The 16,086-nt window shown below is 36.7% G+C and overlaps 2 long non-coding RNA genes across 2 annotated transcripts in view; one reads left to right on the top strand and one right to left on the bottom strand.

The window, feature by feature from the left end:
- The first annotated feature begins 5,542 nt into the window (after positions 1-5,542).
- LOC310894697 lies at positions 5,543-10,541 on the top strand. Its single transcript, XR_014580101.1, has 3 exons — positions 5,543-5,777; positions 5,971-7,161; positions 8,945-10,541. It is a non-coding gene; the product is annotated as an uncharacterized lncRNA (long non-coding RNA).
- A 451-nt stretch (positions 10,542-10,992) lies between these two features.
- Positions 10,993-16,086, bottom strand: part of LOC310894337 — a 50,366-nt gene continuing 45,272 nt past the window's right edge. Inside the window, exon 6 of the long non-coding RNA XR_014579817.1 lies at positions 10,993-16,066. This is a non-coding gene — a long non-coding RNA (uncharacterized lncRNA). The remainder of the gene's footprint in view (positions 16,067-16,086) is intronic.

The raw sequence follows: 16,086 nt of genomic DNA on the forward strand, positions 1-16,086 counted from the left end.
GATTTTTCCAATTAAAAAATCATCAGTCCAGTGTACTGTATAGCAGTAAACAAGTATGCAAGATTTTTCACCAGGTAGCAATGCTGAATAAGAGAGAAATTACTTGTGCTGAGAAAAACATTTAAGGTTATTTCATTTAGTTATTCCACTGGAGGTATGAATTTCTGATAGCATTGATAGCATTATGATGACAGTTTGAATAAGTGTATGCTCCCAGATCCTGTTGACATGCACTGTAAAGACATAAGGCAAACATTTAAATCAGAGATGGAAGTTGTATGGGAACAATTTTCAATTGTATGACTCCTTGCAGATTTGATAGTAATGTTGCTTATTTTCCATCTGTGCATACTGCTAGAAGATCTGATACACAACTGTGGCATCAATGTGGCCTGGCACAACCAATTACTTTTGGAACTTAAGAAATGTGTGTTCATGCTGTCATTTTATCTTAATTTTGGGGGATGTATTAATGAATCTAAGAAGCATAAACATGGAGTGAAGCAAAATGGTTTTGATCAGTAACAAAAAGTCTACCTCCATCACTGAAAACGTGTGGTAGCAATCATCAGAAAACTTTGGGAACTGGGAAGCCCACTGTGGTTCTCGGTAATTGTCACACTCCTGCCAAAGTTAACAGGATTTGAATATACTTAACTTTGCACCTTGGAAAGTTTTTTGCACTACTGTCTGCTCATAGGATGCTTTATATATATATTTGTAACTGGGGACATTAGGTTCAAAGGGCATTACAGTGATATTGGCAATCACTATAAATCTCATCAGATGTTCACTGCTTATAAACACAATACACTCTTTCTATCCCTCTCTTTGATCTTATAACTAGCATAAAAAAAAGGGTGGGGGGAGGAAATGACACTTAGAAACTTTTGTTTAAGCCTTTTAATTTAGCTTTTTAATGCCCTCAGATTGCATACTGCTGTATCTATTTAGCAGATCAAGAAATTGTGGGACAGAGAGGTTAAATGACTTATCCAAGTTGCAATAAAGACTCAGTGACAGAACTGGAAATAGAAGCCAAATGTCTTATTTCTCATATCACTGTTCCAAGTCATCAGATTCAAGATTTAAAATTGGACAAAACTCAGGAGGTTGGCTGCTGAGGAAACTGGTAAGTTGAGTTGAGAGATTGTTATGCTTGCAAGTAAATTTGTTTGGAATTCAGGTGCCAAGATAAAAAAATGAGATAAAAATTATAATGCAATTCATACTTTTGCATGATTATTTTCAGTGGAAAGTGCAAAAACCAAATCAAACTTGTCAGGGAAGAATGCAAGTTTCAATGAAATTTTTCTCAGGAGAGGCTTTGCAGGTTAAACATGGAATTTCTAGTAAGAGAAACCTTAGCCAGAGACCCTGGATGTGATGGTGGCCAAATGGCTGGGGTTCTGAGGGTAACCCCAGTGTGGGCAGATGCTCAGGCTGTGATGCGTCAGATTCAGGATGGTGATTTGAGCCTAGTTGCTTTGCATAGTCCTGGGACACTTATTCTGGTGCCACTCTCTTGCTGTTTGCTTGGAAAATTATTTAAAGATTGTCTTTTCATCTGAACAATGCACAGGGAAAAGAATTATTATTATTATTTATTATTATTATTATTTTTTTTTTTCTATGAATGTGTCCTTTCTCACCCAACTTCTAATATAGATCCTGTAACAGTCTGTTAGTAAAATGTTTGAAGTTCAAAGCCAGCCGCGATCAAAATCATCATTATATAGCCTATACAAAATATCTGATCCATCAAGACCAGGTGTTTACAACATAAAAATCATTACAGTAAATACAACATGTTTCTATTAGTTTTTGACAGTTTTTCTAAAGTAGCCAAAGCTTGAATGGACTTTAAGCCTTAATATCCTGCTTGATTGCAGACATTATTTTTTCTGTTGAGGCCAGAAGTACGTTGCAGCAGAAGGCAGGGACTAAGCACAGTTGTGATGTGTAGAGGAGAAAAGGAGTTGAGTTCTGCAAACCATATGACTGTATGTGACCCAGAGTTTGTGGTGTGCTAAATGATGCTAACTGGAGGGGAAAAGGAAAAAGGCACTATAGCCCTCCTGAATTTACACTGCAGTCCACCTCTATGAAGAAGCTTGCTTTGTGAGTTTGACAAGGACTTCTAGCCTTCAATACTCTTTATTATGTTTATTTAAATAAATGAAATTATGAAAAAATGAAATTGATTGGATACTGCGTCCATTAAACCGACTTTGCAGTTAACATATTGGGATGCTTGGACTGGAGCCAACTCTGTATTTTACTTTCTGATTTTTGGAGCATTATGTCATGATGAAACCAGAGAAAGTGTGTAATAGATCCATCCCCCTGTTATCTGTGATCTTACTAGTTCCACAGCTTGCAAATCCTCCAAATTAGGTTCACATATCAGCACTTCAGTGGTCTTCAGCAACGTCAGCTTGACACAACATAACAAGCTTTCTGATACTGAAATGAACAGTTGCCCTCTTAGCAGCAGTGGTATAAACTGCATTTCACTTTCTTTAATGGCTGAGTAACTTTTGTTCAAGTATTATAGGAATTTATTTCAAACCCTCCTCCACTCCTTTTTCCTTCTTGTGTGTGAATTAAAGTTTCTCGGTGAATGGTCTCTTTCTCTGCAGAAAGCTTGAGCCAGATGAAGTCTGATATCAAGTGCAGAAGTCCTACTGATCTGTGTATAAATGAACATTGCAAATTTAGCTCTTCAAAAGTTAGAAAACAATCATTTGTTTTTATAGATAACATCAGCTTGGGCTAGTTGTGCATGAGAACTGCAATTAGTATGTTTAATGTCGTAATTGTAGACACACTTTTAGTAGGCACACTGAGCACAGGATGAACAATCCGCTTCCTGCAGCCCTTTGCCTCATTTACTGGACACCTTCTAAGCTGTGCAGTGAGTGAGGCAAGGGACTGACAGACAATGGGCTCATTCACTGCAGAACACTGATTCATTTCTGCATCACCTTCTCTCCATGCACTGAATGAAACAGGGGGGTCTGTGGAAAAAATACTAAACATTTGTGTAATTAAAGATTGTATCTTAATGTACAAGCATAAGAGAACTGTAATACAATTGAAAAGACATACTTGATTTGCAGATTTAACTGTTGCATACTTGATTTTGAAATTGCCAGCATTAGTTTTTTATTGTATTTTTTTTGATGTTGTTAGATATGTGTACACGTTTTAAAACATCTGTTATTTACATTTATATAGAATTGACGGTAATTTTAACTTGTGAGGTGATTAAATTTGGACAGGATTTTGCACATCAGTAAGTGTGGATTTATCAAAATACAAAATTTTAACAGGAAAGCTTTTTTTTTTTTTTTTTTTTTTGTGTGTGTGAAAATTCCTTAGGAGATGGAAATATTTCAGGTAAATTGGTGTTTAATTTCTGTCTCAGCCTAAGCTTAACAAAGACATATAGAAATTGTTTGGATCTTTCATGCTCTCTTCTTCCCAATAGAAAAGATGCTTTGCATCTGGACTATGTTTTCCATGCAGCCTGGCAGTCAGTCCCTAAGGATCCCTGTTAGCAGAGAGAATAGATCCTTTTATTTCAGTTTGGATTTGACAGATCAGATAAAATACATTGATTCAGGGATATTGAAATAATTCAGCTGAAAAAGATGAAAAAGAATAAAGAGAAATTTTAAACTTCTGCTGCAGTTAATTATAAAAGTAAGTATCAGAATTTCCCCTGGGATGGAAAGTTCATATTTGATCAGCTCTGTCACTTCCAGATTAGGCAAAGCAGATGGTTATATTGCAAATTCTGATTAAGACAAACCATCTTATTTTTATCATTTTCAAAAAAATATTATTATTTATTATTTATATTCTATTTCAGGCTCTGTGTGTGGTCTGGACTGGGCCTCAGTAGAGCAGAGACTTCAAGACTTGTGCCAAGCTGTGCAATGTTATGGTGGTCTGATGATATGAGTTGCTGTTATTTTCTATTTTAATAACAACTGTTCACTTTTAACATTATAAACCTGGCAGTTTTTGGTGTTTTTAATTGAACAACCCATGAAGTGTGAATGATAGGTGGAGCCAGCACAAAGGATGATCCAGAATTAATTACTAATATTAATAATAGGACTGGCATTTATTTTGCCTCCAGAAAATCTCTTCTCTGTGCTAGCCAATAGACTCAGAATTTGCACATGTATGCCTCCATCACCACCACAAGCCTTAATACTTTGTATAGTCTGTTTCCCTTTAAATGCTGCTTCAGGCTTGATTTCACATGTCTTTCCATAGCTCATACTATTTTTGTAGCAGAGCCAACAGCCTGACAGCACTTTTGAAAAAGAATGAATGGGGTTAAAGTACCCAAGTACTGATATGCTGTTTTTATGGTTGTTCCCCATAGTTTTGACTGCTGAGCAGTCAACTATTGGCAATTCATAGAGAACAAATGATTGAAATTTAGATTGTAATTTTCTTGTGAACTGTAACACAATTCTCTTAGTCTAACAGTGAAATGCTTCTTTTAAGAAAGTCCCTCCCTGTAATGGAAGTCCTCTCCATCAGGAAGGTTAGTCCAGTCTTTGCTATAGCATTCATACCTGCCCTTGATGGTGTAATTTACAGAGGTTGCACTTGTTTCAAACATATATATATAGCCCATACTTTTGTGTGCCTACTGGCACAGCAGCTGCAGCTCCCTACGTTAACATGTGTGAGAAGAGACTTGGGAACCTCGGCAAGGACAGGCCAGTAGGCTCTCATTATCCAGCCATCTGGAGCCCAGACCATCGCAGAAATGATATGTGCAGTAAAGACTGCCACACAAATAAGTGTTATGAATTCAGCTCATTTTATTTTGAATTATAGAGCTTTGAGTTCACTCTGTTCCTTCATCTACAGTAAACAAACACATGTGTACGTGTGCACATACATTACTCCCTTTGTATTCTGTACCAACCTGATGACCCACTTGCATCCTGCTGGGCGTCTATGAACTTGCTCCTGTGAATGTCCATCATTCAGCTTCCATGTGCTTCACCTTTGTGAGGTTATTATTTACACTCTAATCTCATACCAGCTCTTCTGTCTCGCTGACTGGCTTCAGTGACATTTACAATGTTCCAGGAAGATGATTTTTCTCTTTATCTCTGTGAAATGAGTGCCATGACTGTGTGTGGGGGAAGAAACCTGCCAGCTCAAGTATGGGAAGTAATTATACATCATACATCCTGTAGCTTTTATATTTATATTTTATATTAACAATTGCTGTGAAATGAGAAGCCAAGCCTTTGAACAAAGAAATAAATAACAAGCTGGGACAAGTATGGCGAGGCAAATGTTCATGTGGAACAAATATTTCTATAAACTGATTCAAGAGCACAGGAGAATTTTTAAGGGACTCATTTGCAGGACATAAATGCTGACCTTATGTAGTCTCTATGTGTAGGAATCTTCCTCATAGTTATAGTATAAAATAAAGACAAAAGTCTGGGAAATAAAGGTATATAGAAAGTTGACTCCTGAAACCTTGTCCTACCTTAGTCTCTGAACCACTAGGATGAGGGATCATCTGGGAATAGTCATGCTGTCTGACAGTGGACACTCAACTGAAGCATCCACCCTGGAAGACCTGCCCTTCCAAACTCCTTATATGTACTCAGTGGAGGATGCAGACTCGTCTAGTGATCACTAGTGATTTGCCTGAGGATTGCCTGCCCTTCTCTACTTAATGTGGAAATATCAGGGAGGAAGACAGGATCCTAAGTCAGTAGGCTAAGGTATGTAGTGTGAAACGCCTGTATGCTCCCACGCTGTCTTCTGTCAGTTCTAATTTTTTCTTTCACAAGTTTAAATTATCTGAGAAAACAAAAAACACAAAAGTGTTTTGTGCGTTATTTTTGTTTGTTTGTTTGTTTTGTTTTCTGTTTGCCTGTGTTTCTTTTTTTCTTATTTCTTTATTTTTTTTTTCAGCTTGGAAAGCACAGGCATATATGCATTGCAAGTATTTTGGATGAGTCCTTCTAGTATAATACCTGTCTGAAATTGAAGGAGTGGATGACATGAACCTATACATTTCTCTGGTCAGAATTTGTTACATGTACTTCTATGTGTCTGGGTCACCATATGAAAGCAATCCATTGCTCCAAGAATGTTGAGTTTATTTAATTATATTAATTATTTACAAGTTCATACATCATGGGACTCTGCATCTTAAAACAGTAACTGGATTTGTTACTGGATTTCTGTGCCCTGGCTTCTTGCTTTTTCTCTAAAATAAACACCTTCTGGCTTCTTGCAACAACATTTTTTTCCTTTTCAGGCTTTTTACTCACTTATAACTCCTGTTCTTTCTTAAACTGGCTCTCATACTTCCTTTTGACTTCAGCATAGTGTTTTCCCAGTTAACCACATTTCCTCAGTAGCTCTTTGGCCCCCTTTTCCAGTTAGGTTGAATATAAATAGGTACAGATTTCCATTCCAATCTTTTCTCTCTACAATCGTTGCTTCTGGTGTCACATTATATTAAGGTCAGATGCTCTTTGAACTGGTATTGTCTCCTCACTTGTTAGGTACCTGGCATGTTTTCTGACGCTAGAAAAATAATAAGGTCAGTTTGCAGAAATTCCTTTCAAACATTACTGGGTATCCTGTCTAGTAGGAGAGTTGAACCTCATTCTCTGTGTTTAGATAGCCATCCAAATCCTTTTCAGCTCGGCCCTCTTGTGCATTGTTCTGGGAATTTTCTTCCTGTGGACAGCTCAGCAGATTCACGTGGACCATCTCCAGGTCAGTCCCTAGGTCTTGCTGCTTTACAGCTCCTAGTTAACAAAGATTATGAAAAAAAGGGTCATTGTTGCCTCTGTTCCCTCTTGCTCAATTTGGAGGATGTTCTGGCAGGCAGAAAGCTTCAGTGAATCCCGGTGATCTGGCACTGGGTCTGGGCTCTGCTTACTTCCTCACTAAGGCTTATAGGCCAGGAAAATGTTGTAATGCAGTTTCTTCTATCCAGTTAGTCCTTGGAGATTCCTCCTCTTCAGATTCAACTGCAGACATTCATATATTATTTTCTCTGCTGTTTTTTAGCTCAGCAGATTTCTTGTAACTTCCTGCCTGACGGGTCCATCTCCTCCTCTTCACTCCTTATATGAGCATGAGGTCATGGTAAGGTTGTTTACTCATAAGTCTGCTTTCAGAAACCCTTGTCCTTTCAACTTGTAACCTTTTAAACCCTTGCAGGACTTTAAACATTTTCAGCTCAGTTGATTCTTTTCTTCTGAGTTTTCAGTTTATGTGATTAATCTTTATTTTTCAATGTGTGTACTTGAGTGCTACAGGATTCTTATGCAAACATGAAAGACAAGAAATAAATATATTGTACAAGAGGCAACTGAATATGAATGGGAAAAGAATAACTTCTGTTTTAGTCTAACAAAGAAAGGAAAGTAAAAAGGAGATGTGGTCAGGACAGGATTGCTTCAAAGAACAGGTATAAACCTGTTCTTCAGGAGTCTAGTTTCACAGCTAGGATTGATCGATATATCCCAAAGGACAGTGTTGTAATGTGTGTAGTGTCACACTAAATTGTGTGACACACTAAACTAATTGTGTGTAGTGTCACACTAAAATTTGACTCTTGATCTCTCTTCTCACATCTGTACATTTGTGGTCACAGTTGACTGTATAAAAAACAAACAAACAAAATAAACCCTCCTATATTCACAAATTAGATCTTGAGCTTAAAAAATTTGTTTCTCTCTCTTCTGTGTTCAAGAAGGTCTGGATTCTTAGTGTGAAATACAAAAAAACCCTGTTTTGTGACAGTAACTTAGAAAATTAATTTTGGGCATTGTTACATCAGTAGGAAAATATTCTTTTATTTTAATTGGAAAATAATATTATCTAAAAGTTTTACCAAAGGCTGAAGAGCAGAAAGATAGTACATGCAGTGGCTGTCAAAATTATGGCTATTTACCTTTGGGTATTTAAGAAGTAAGTGCATGTGGATGGCTGACCCCTTTGGTACCAGGAGAGAGGAACCAGAACACTGCAACCTAGTCTATCAAGTTATGTTCCCAGATCAAAGGTAGCTAACAGCTGCTGGAAGGAAATAGGATAAGGAAAACTGCAGACCTTTGGAGTGATATAAATCAAAGCAATAAAATTAAAAAAAAAAAATCTTGATAGGAATCCTGAAACAGCTGATATTGGAAAACCTGGGAAGTTGTCAGTTTGTGTGAATTTAAAACCTAATTACCCTAGAAGGCAATAAAGATAGGCATATGGGGGCTTGCATTCAGTGTGAAACGTAGGTGTGTTCAAAAAACATTTGAAAGTTAGGAATCAATTAATAAGGCATCCTGTCCAGGATAGAAGAAAGTTGATTTTATTATTCACACAGGAGGCTCACTGAGAGGGAGTTAGAATGATTTAAGTGAGAGATGTATGTTCTTCCTGAAACTGAGACATTATCTGAGAGTCAAGCTAATACAAATGTGTTTAGAAAAGGAAAATTGGAAGGAAATTGGCTTTGCAAAATTATTCTCAGCTACTTGTGCAAAATTAGGTGGAGAAGTTAATTTTGAGCAATAAAAGAGTAACTCACTATCTCCACCCTTTCAGTCTGCTACAGGCTTGGAGAATAGGATGCTAGGCTGATAATTATGTTGTTTTCAAAGCTGAAGTCTGTTTGAATGGAAATATGTATCAAATAGTTTCCTACACACAGAAAATGTCTCTTATTTTTAAAAATATTGAAAATTTTCAGCAAATAGTTTGAGCTTTATAGTTCCACCATCTTACTGACAAACCCATAACTAGAAAAAAAAAAAAAAAAAGTCCCACTAAGCATCAAAAATGCTTAGGCACCATTTCAGTAATATCTTGTTAGCATTGCTATATTCCATAAAGCAGATCCTCACTGGAATTGTTCTTCTTTTCTTTTCAGATATATACTGGAGAGTGATACAGAGAAACCTGTTTTTTTCACCTGCACTCTTTTCATGAACAACATAGTAGGATTCGTGCTGTAACCCTTCCCAGCCAGAAAGTCTACTGTGTAGACTGCTCAGAAATGTAACGGTCTGTTTGGAGTGTGTGTGCATAGTACTCTTCCTTCACTTTACTTGATCTAGTCACACTACTTAATCCCTTTGCACGCTTTGGCTTGTGCAAAACAAAACAAACAAACAAAAAAGCAGAAATTATTTTGTACATTATCAGCACCTGACAGTATAGATAAGACTGAGTTCTGGAAATTTAAGCCAAAACTCCAGTTTATGGCACTGGGGCTCCAAACCATAGCCAGCACTGAACAGCACCCTCCCATCTGGTGCAATGTAAGGAAGAAAAAAGATTTTGAGTGGTAGGGATGATAATTCTTAAGAGATATAATTCTTAAATGATATGGTGTTGCAGGTAAGATTTTAGTAATGAGAGAGTTTTGCCAAGAGGGAGCTCCCTGTTTATCATCTGTTGGAGATGATATCTCACTGTTGGAGATGATAAACTCCCTTCTGAACTTAAAGAGGTAGTGACTAGGGAGAATTTCTCCACCTTTCCTTTGATGATAGTGGTTGGTGAATGTGATTTCTGAAACTTGAGAAGTCTTTTGGGGACTTATGTGGTGGAGAGGAAAAAACGAATGTTTTGTCACTGGAGGACTTTCTAAAGTTCTAGGGCTTGATCTACCTACTAATAAGAAACTAATAAGAACTTTGTATGAATTTAACAGTATTAGTTTTTATTCTCATATATAGTCAGTTAATATGCTTTTTTTTTCTTTCTTTTTATGACTTCATTGGACCACTCTTATTTCTTGTATCCTTTTAGTTTTGAACGTTCTGAATTCTTTTAGTTTTCATCATGTATTGCAAGTATGAAATGAATATCAATTAATTACATTGCACCCACACTCTATGAACTGTCATTTGTTTCTTGAGTTTTCTAAATTATATAGTTTAACACAGAACTACTGTGAAACTGCTTTTCTATTTATAGGTGAAGTTAGCAGAGGCCTGTCTACTATAATCACTGCATTTGCATTTATAGATCATGTAGATGTGAACTAGAAAAATCTACTTTACAACAAAACTGTGGCTATTGGTATAAAAGAGATAACTATATACTGCAAGCATGCTGACCACACACATGATGGTTAAAGCAGAAGAGGTTCATCTCTTCCAGAGCCTTAAACATAACTCTGCGTAGGAATTCTGACGTGACATGAATTGTTTTACTAATTCATAATAAACCTAATGTTTTACTTAACTATTATCAAATTGTGGCCTAGAATAAATGTACAAATTAAAAAATAGGAAAGGACTCTCAATTCCCATGTTTTCAGCTCTTACTTTAATCAACGAGTTTCAGGATATCAGGTCTTTCAGATTTGTTATATGGCATTCATTCTTTCCCACAGGACTCTGAATAAATACTAATTAAAATTAAGCTAAAATGTTCAGCTTTTTAAGTATTTTTTTTTCAAAGATACTTTTCTTCTGGAAAACAAATGTGAATACAGACTTATTTCCTGTCTAACTTACTTTCCCATGCCTGTGTGTTTTCTTCTTTTTTGTCCATTTTTGTATTAAGGAAAGAAATAGTTTTGTAGAAAGCTGAACCCACAAAATCCACTGGGTATTGTTCTATGCTAGAGATTGCTAAGCACAGTATTCTAACAATGGGCCAAATACTATACTAATTTCTCTGGAATAACTTTTGGAATTTGGGAATGGTGCTCATTGAAGGAGGACATCAGAATGCCCAGCATGCTTTCTTGAGCTGATTTGTCTGTCTTGATACACAAGGTTTCTCTATACCACTGGTCTTTCAACAAGCAAGATAACGTGGTAAGATCTGATGTCTTGGCACTACACAAACAAGCTAATTCCTTAGCCCCTTGTGCTAGTAACCAAATAGCTGGCCAAAATACAAAATTGTTATCCTGAAAACAAAAAATGATTTTTTTCTGATTATGCTCTATTTTGGCTCACACTTAAATCTTTAAAATGATTGCTAACATATCTCAAACACACGCTTCAGACTTTCTGCTCCTTATGTGATGTGTATTAACAGGAATTAAAGATTATTTGTAGTGAACCAAGTGCCAGAGAGTCAAAGATGGAAATATAATGGGAGGAGAAAATTTGGGACTAGTATGAGTATTTATATGACAGTAGTGTCTACAGAGCTTGTCAGTTCAGGGACTTCATTAAATGGAAAGAAGACCGAAGGGACTAGTTTCAACTGAATGACAGAGACAAAACAAATGATATGATACCATATTGTACTGTAGGGGGTAGGTCTAATTTTAAGAATGGGCTTAAACTTCTGGCTGACACTGTAACCACACCTTTGTTAAAATATAGATTCTTCTCTGCATGGCTGTGGTCACAGAGAGTAATAGGGACTATGGAAAGCACTTAAGTTTCTCACAGAATACTTTTGTGTATCTCAGCATAACTTTTCCTTGAAGCCCATGCCAGAGTTCTCACTTTGCAATTTCTTGGAAAGTACTACATGGAGTCAGTTAGGGGTTATAGCATTTATAACCCTGAATGTATTTATTAGTAACAATTTCCAGTTGCTGACAAAGGCAAAGCACCACACAGTTGCTCCATAAACAAATATTTATGTATAATACATGGAAAGTGTAAACAGCTTTTACAGTGTTTCTTAAATAATTTCTCAATACGATCAAGAAGTTAACCTACAAGTGTTTCTTCCTGAACAGACTAGTACAATCTGTTGTTATTACCATGCACACTCACAGAATTACTTTTTCTTGTAACATTGACTTATAATGTAAAGAATCAGTATCGCATTTGGATTTCAGTGCTTTAACAAAAGTATATGAGGACATTCTTTCCTGAGTAACCTCCATCTCAGAATGATTTCAGTCTGTGTGGCCTGGAATACAGAGGTGCAACTTGGATTTTTTTAAAGCTGGCAAAGAAATCTGCAGTGCGTCTCAGGTCTTTCCAAAACGCTTCTCTTGTCAGCAAACAAAGGTTTGGCAGACCCTTAGAACAAGATGTATTCAGCCCTTTTTCATGGCTTGGTTGCATCAACTTGTGTGGGGGCAAATTAAAAGTCATGTATTGCCAAACCCGAGCACTCAAAGACTGTGAATTGGGCTCCAGAATTTCGGGGAACTGCCTTAAAATTCAAGAACTTTTAAAAAATATATTGAAGAGAAAAGTATTTTCATGTTCTCTCTGATGGTTGAGCATTTTGAGTCAAAATTTAAAAATTTTCTCTGCAGCCAATGCAAACCTATTTTAAAGAGGAAAGTTGCATTTAAATTCATGTGTCTCTGCAAGATTCCAGAAGCTGGGCTTTTATGAACACCCTCAAATAGCATTGGACTTGCAGTAAAATTATAATAACTGCTGACATCAAAAGTGTACAATCTGCAGCAACAGCGTTACTGATTTTGGGATGAGAGCTGACGGCAGCATCATTCTTTCTCTATCATTCATTTTATCCTCTAGCCAAGACCTCTGAGCTTCCAGTAACACGTGTTTATGACCAAAATTGAGCAGAAAGCAGCAATCCCATTTCACAGAGTATTTTGAGATTTCTGAATTTATTTTTATTCACACAAAACTAAATTTAGACATCCCCTTTGAACTAGATGTGCTGGTCTTCAATTTTACTTGAAGTCTATACTCAGAGGAAGCACTCTGAAAAATGGTGCTGGTATCATGGTGTTATCCAAACACTTACAATAGCTTTGGGCAAAGTAGTCAAAAAAGCTTCACTGCACTCGAGTTTCCAAAAAATGCAGTGTTTTCTCAAAATGGAAGCTTTCAGAGATGAATAAGATTTGCTTGGTTGTCTTTTGGTAGAACAGAAGAGAGAAAAACATTTGTGGTCTGGGTTGGGAAGGAGAGATGGTTCCAACTCAGGTTGGTTTTCTTTATTTGTTTGTTTGTTTGTTTTTCCATATGGAAGAAGAACTATTTATGTCAGAACAAGAATTGGAACCTCTGATGCCCAAGGCTTTGTAACAACCACCAAGCGAGAGACAGTTGGATTCCCCCAGCATAAATCTGCCACACTCACACAATTTTTACAAGTATTGTTTTCATTCCAGTATGGAAAAGGCTTTCATGTTTAATTAAAAATAAAATAAATAAATAAAATAAAATAAAATAAAATAAAATAAAATAAAATGAAGTTGGTCTGAAATCATTAGGAGTCTGGAAGGTCTGGAAGACTTAGGAAGCCCCATCTCCTAGGTAATTCTGACTGCCCTGAACCCTAGGGGAGAGGGAGTGAGGATCTTCCAGCTCTGTTTTTTGGCTCCCTGATTTGGCTGGTGATGCATCTGCTGGGTTGTATGTAAAAACAGTTGAACAGGAGACCAGGGCCTACTCCAGAATCTGCATGGTATCTGGCACGATATTGAGAGATGGAGAATTATAACTACATTGATATAGAGCTCTCTGTCTGTATGCATACATACATACATGTGTGTGTATATATATATATATATATATATAAACTTTAACTGTTCAATTTTGACAAATCCCAACTGAAGAAAAAAAAAATCCTTCTGAAGTTTTCTCACTTTGTGGCCGACCAGTCTTCTGCCTAACTTAGTTTGAATCACAGACTGTAAGAAATGCTAAATAGCCTGCTTGCATTGGTAACTTATTCCAGAAAGACTATAAAATGTGTATGTGTTACTAGTCTACACTCTTCTAGATGAACTATTCACTTCTGCTCTCTGCAAGCATGCAGTCATATGGTTCAAACAAAACAAGTTTTTTCCCTCCTTTTATAGTAATAACAAAATGTTGACATTTGACACATAAGTTGTACTAGTAACAAGGAAGCTGAATGTGTGTGTTTTTGAAAAGCACCAGTTTTGCTTTTCCCTCTCTTTGGGAACCTCCCTGAAAATTTGACTTAGTTCCAATTTCTTCAACAATTGACCAACACATAATTCCCAAATATCCCCTTCTATTTCTCCCCACTGAGCCATATTCTACTCCCCCTGATGTGTCTTCTATCTTTTCTGGGAATCTTTATACAGACCATAATAATCTCAGTATTTTCAAGTTGAAGATCAATAGTAGCCTTTCACCTGCCAGTCTGCGATCCTCAGTTCTTTTTTTCTTTTTTTTTCTTCTTAACACCAATGTTAGTCAACCTTCCTCTTTCTCAGTCTGCAGCTGAGTTTTTATTTACATGCATCCCACACATCCAGATCCCTGTGTATTGTTTCTCTCTGCTCAGTCTTCGGCCTGCATCCCTTTTCCTTCAGGCCTCACTGCCAAGATTTAGGTTCATACTGTGCTTATCTTATATCCTAACTGTTTACCCCTCCACACCATGCCATGAAATCATTACATATAGTCCTGAGAAATCCTTCCTATACTTTTCCTGACCACTCAAGAGGAGCAGAAATCAGTATGAAGATGTGAAATTCAAGCTCTTCTTTTCCATATTCTGCATTTTTCTCATTCAGCTATCTTTCTCTTTACTGTATCCCAAAATCCCTTCTAAGCAATTTTACAGAGGTTGCCCTTTTAGATATTTCATTCACATTTTAAAGTCTTTTCATCACAAAATATCCAATTATACTGCTGTAAAGTATTTAGTGATTTTTCTGCTTATCTTATATCATTGGTCTGTTTAAACAGTGCTGCTAAATTCTTGCAGAGATAAGATTTTTATTATATTTTGGCACAGCCAATAATATGCATAGAGAGCTCTGTTTATATAGAACTCCAGTGTTTAATTCTCAGTTATCAAGCTGCATCCCTCTCTGCATCCAACAGAGACTCTCTGTAGCAAACACTTATACCAATAGCCAAAAGCCTTTCTCCGTTCTTTCTTTTTGAATACCCTGAAAGGAATATGTGAATTAGCTATATCACGCACACTTTTAAAAACTGGAATGACATTGTTCTTTAGCAATTACACTATCCGGTAAAATGACATATGAGACCATGTCATTTCAACTCCCCAAAGCAATAATGGTTTACGCCTGCTCAACTGTTATGCTTCGTGGCCTTAATTCCTAGGCAGAATTTCTGGAATCTGCTTTCTGAGATTAGCAGTGCCCTCTCCCCTGATTTAAAAAAAATAAAATAATAATTGCAAAGGCACATGTACCAGCTTCCAGTTTATAAGAGTTCATTATTTGAAATCCCCTGAGCTCCTCCAATTAGAAAACAACTTTTTGACTTAATATCCTTCAATTGTTAAAAACTTGCGTCACTGAGAGATCACAGTGAAACGTAAAGGTCCCAGCACATTGGCACTTGATTGTGAGGGGATGTGATTGTTCCACATTTAGACTGGAAAGGGTTAGGAACTCCGCTTCCCAATGTGCTTAATGAATGAAAGGAAAATTGGACCCTTGAGCCAGAGGCAATGACCTAACTGAGTGAAAAATGTTTGCAGGTTAACAAGGGCAACTGTTCCTTGCAATAATTCCCACTGGAGGTGAATGACAAAAAAGGCCAATAAACCTCAGAATTTGGATTATTTATTAACCTGTTTTCTTCCTAGAAGAAAAGACCTTACTGTAGATCTTGGGAGACAGAAGTGAAAAAACTGTCCTTTTACCGAGCACAAATTAATGACCAGTGTGCATGTGCACTGCTTAAAAAGACTAAGATGTCCAATATTTTGAATTGTGCTGTCTGTGATCAGCCAGATCTTTAAAAAAGCATCTTCACTGGGACTGAAACAAGTACAGGATAAATAAAATTCTAATTAAATTACTCTAATTTAAGCCATATTAAAACAAAATGTAACTGGAAATGACATATAAGTATTGTTGACACTGAATCAGAGAAACACATTTTATATCTTGTCTTTACAAGTATTGTTGTCTAACATGTTGACACAGTAAATCTATAGCTTTCCTACAAATACGCAGAAAGTAGGTGGGACAGTCAACTGTGCTAGTGCAGACTGTAGTGTTTCTTGTTGGAAGTCACGGAATTCACTTCTCCTCCCAAAGAGCAGACTTGGTTTCCAGTCTAAATCATTTGTCATAAAGTAATGGAAAGAATCCTGTTGTCTTCACTGAGATCAGGTCTGGAGACTAACAAAGAGGCAATGGAA

The sequence above is a fragment of the Anser anser genome, assembly GCF_964211835.1.
Source record: "Anser anser genome assembly, chromosome: 2".
Lineage (NCBI taxonomy): Eukaryota > Metazoa > Chordata > Aves > Anseriformes > Anatidae > Anser > Anser anser.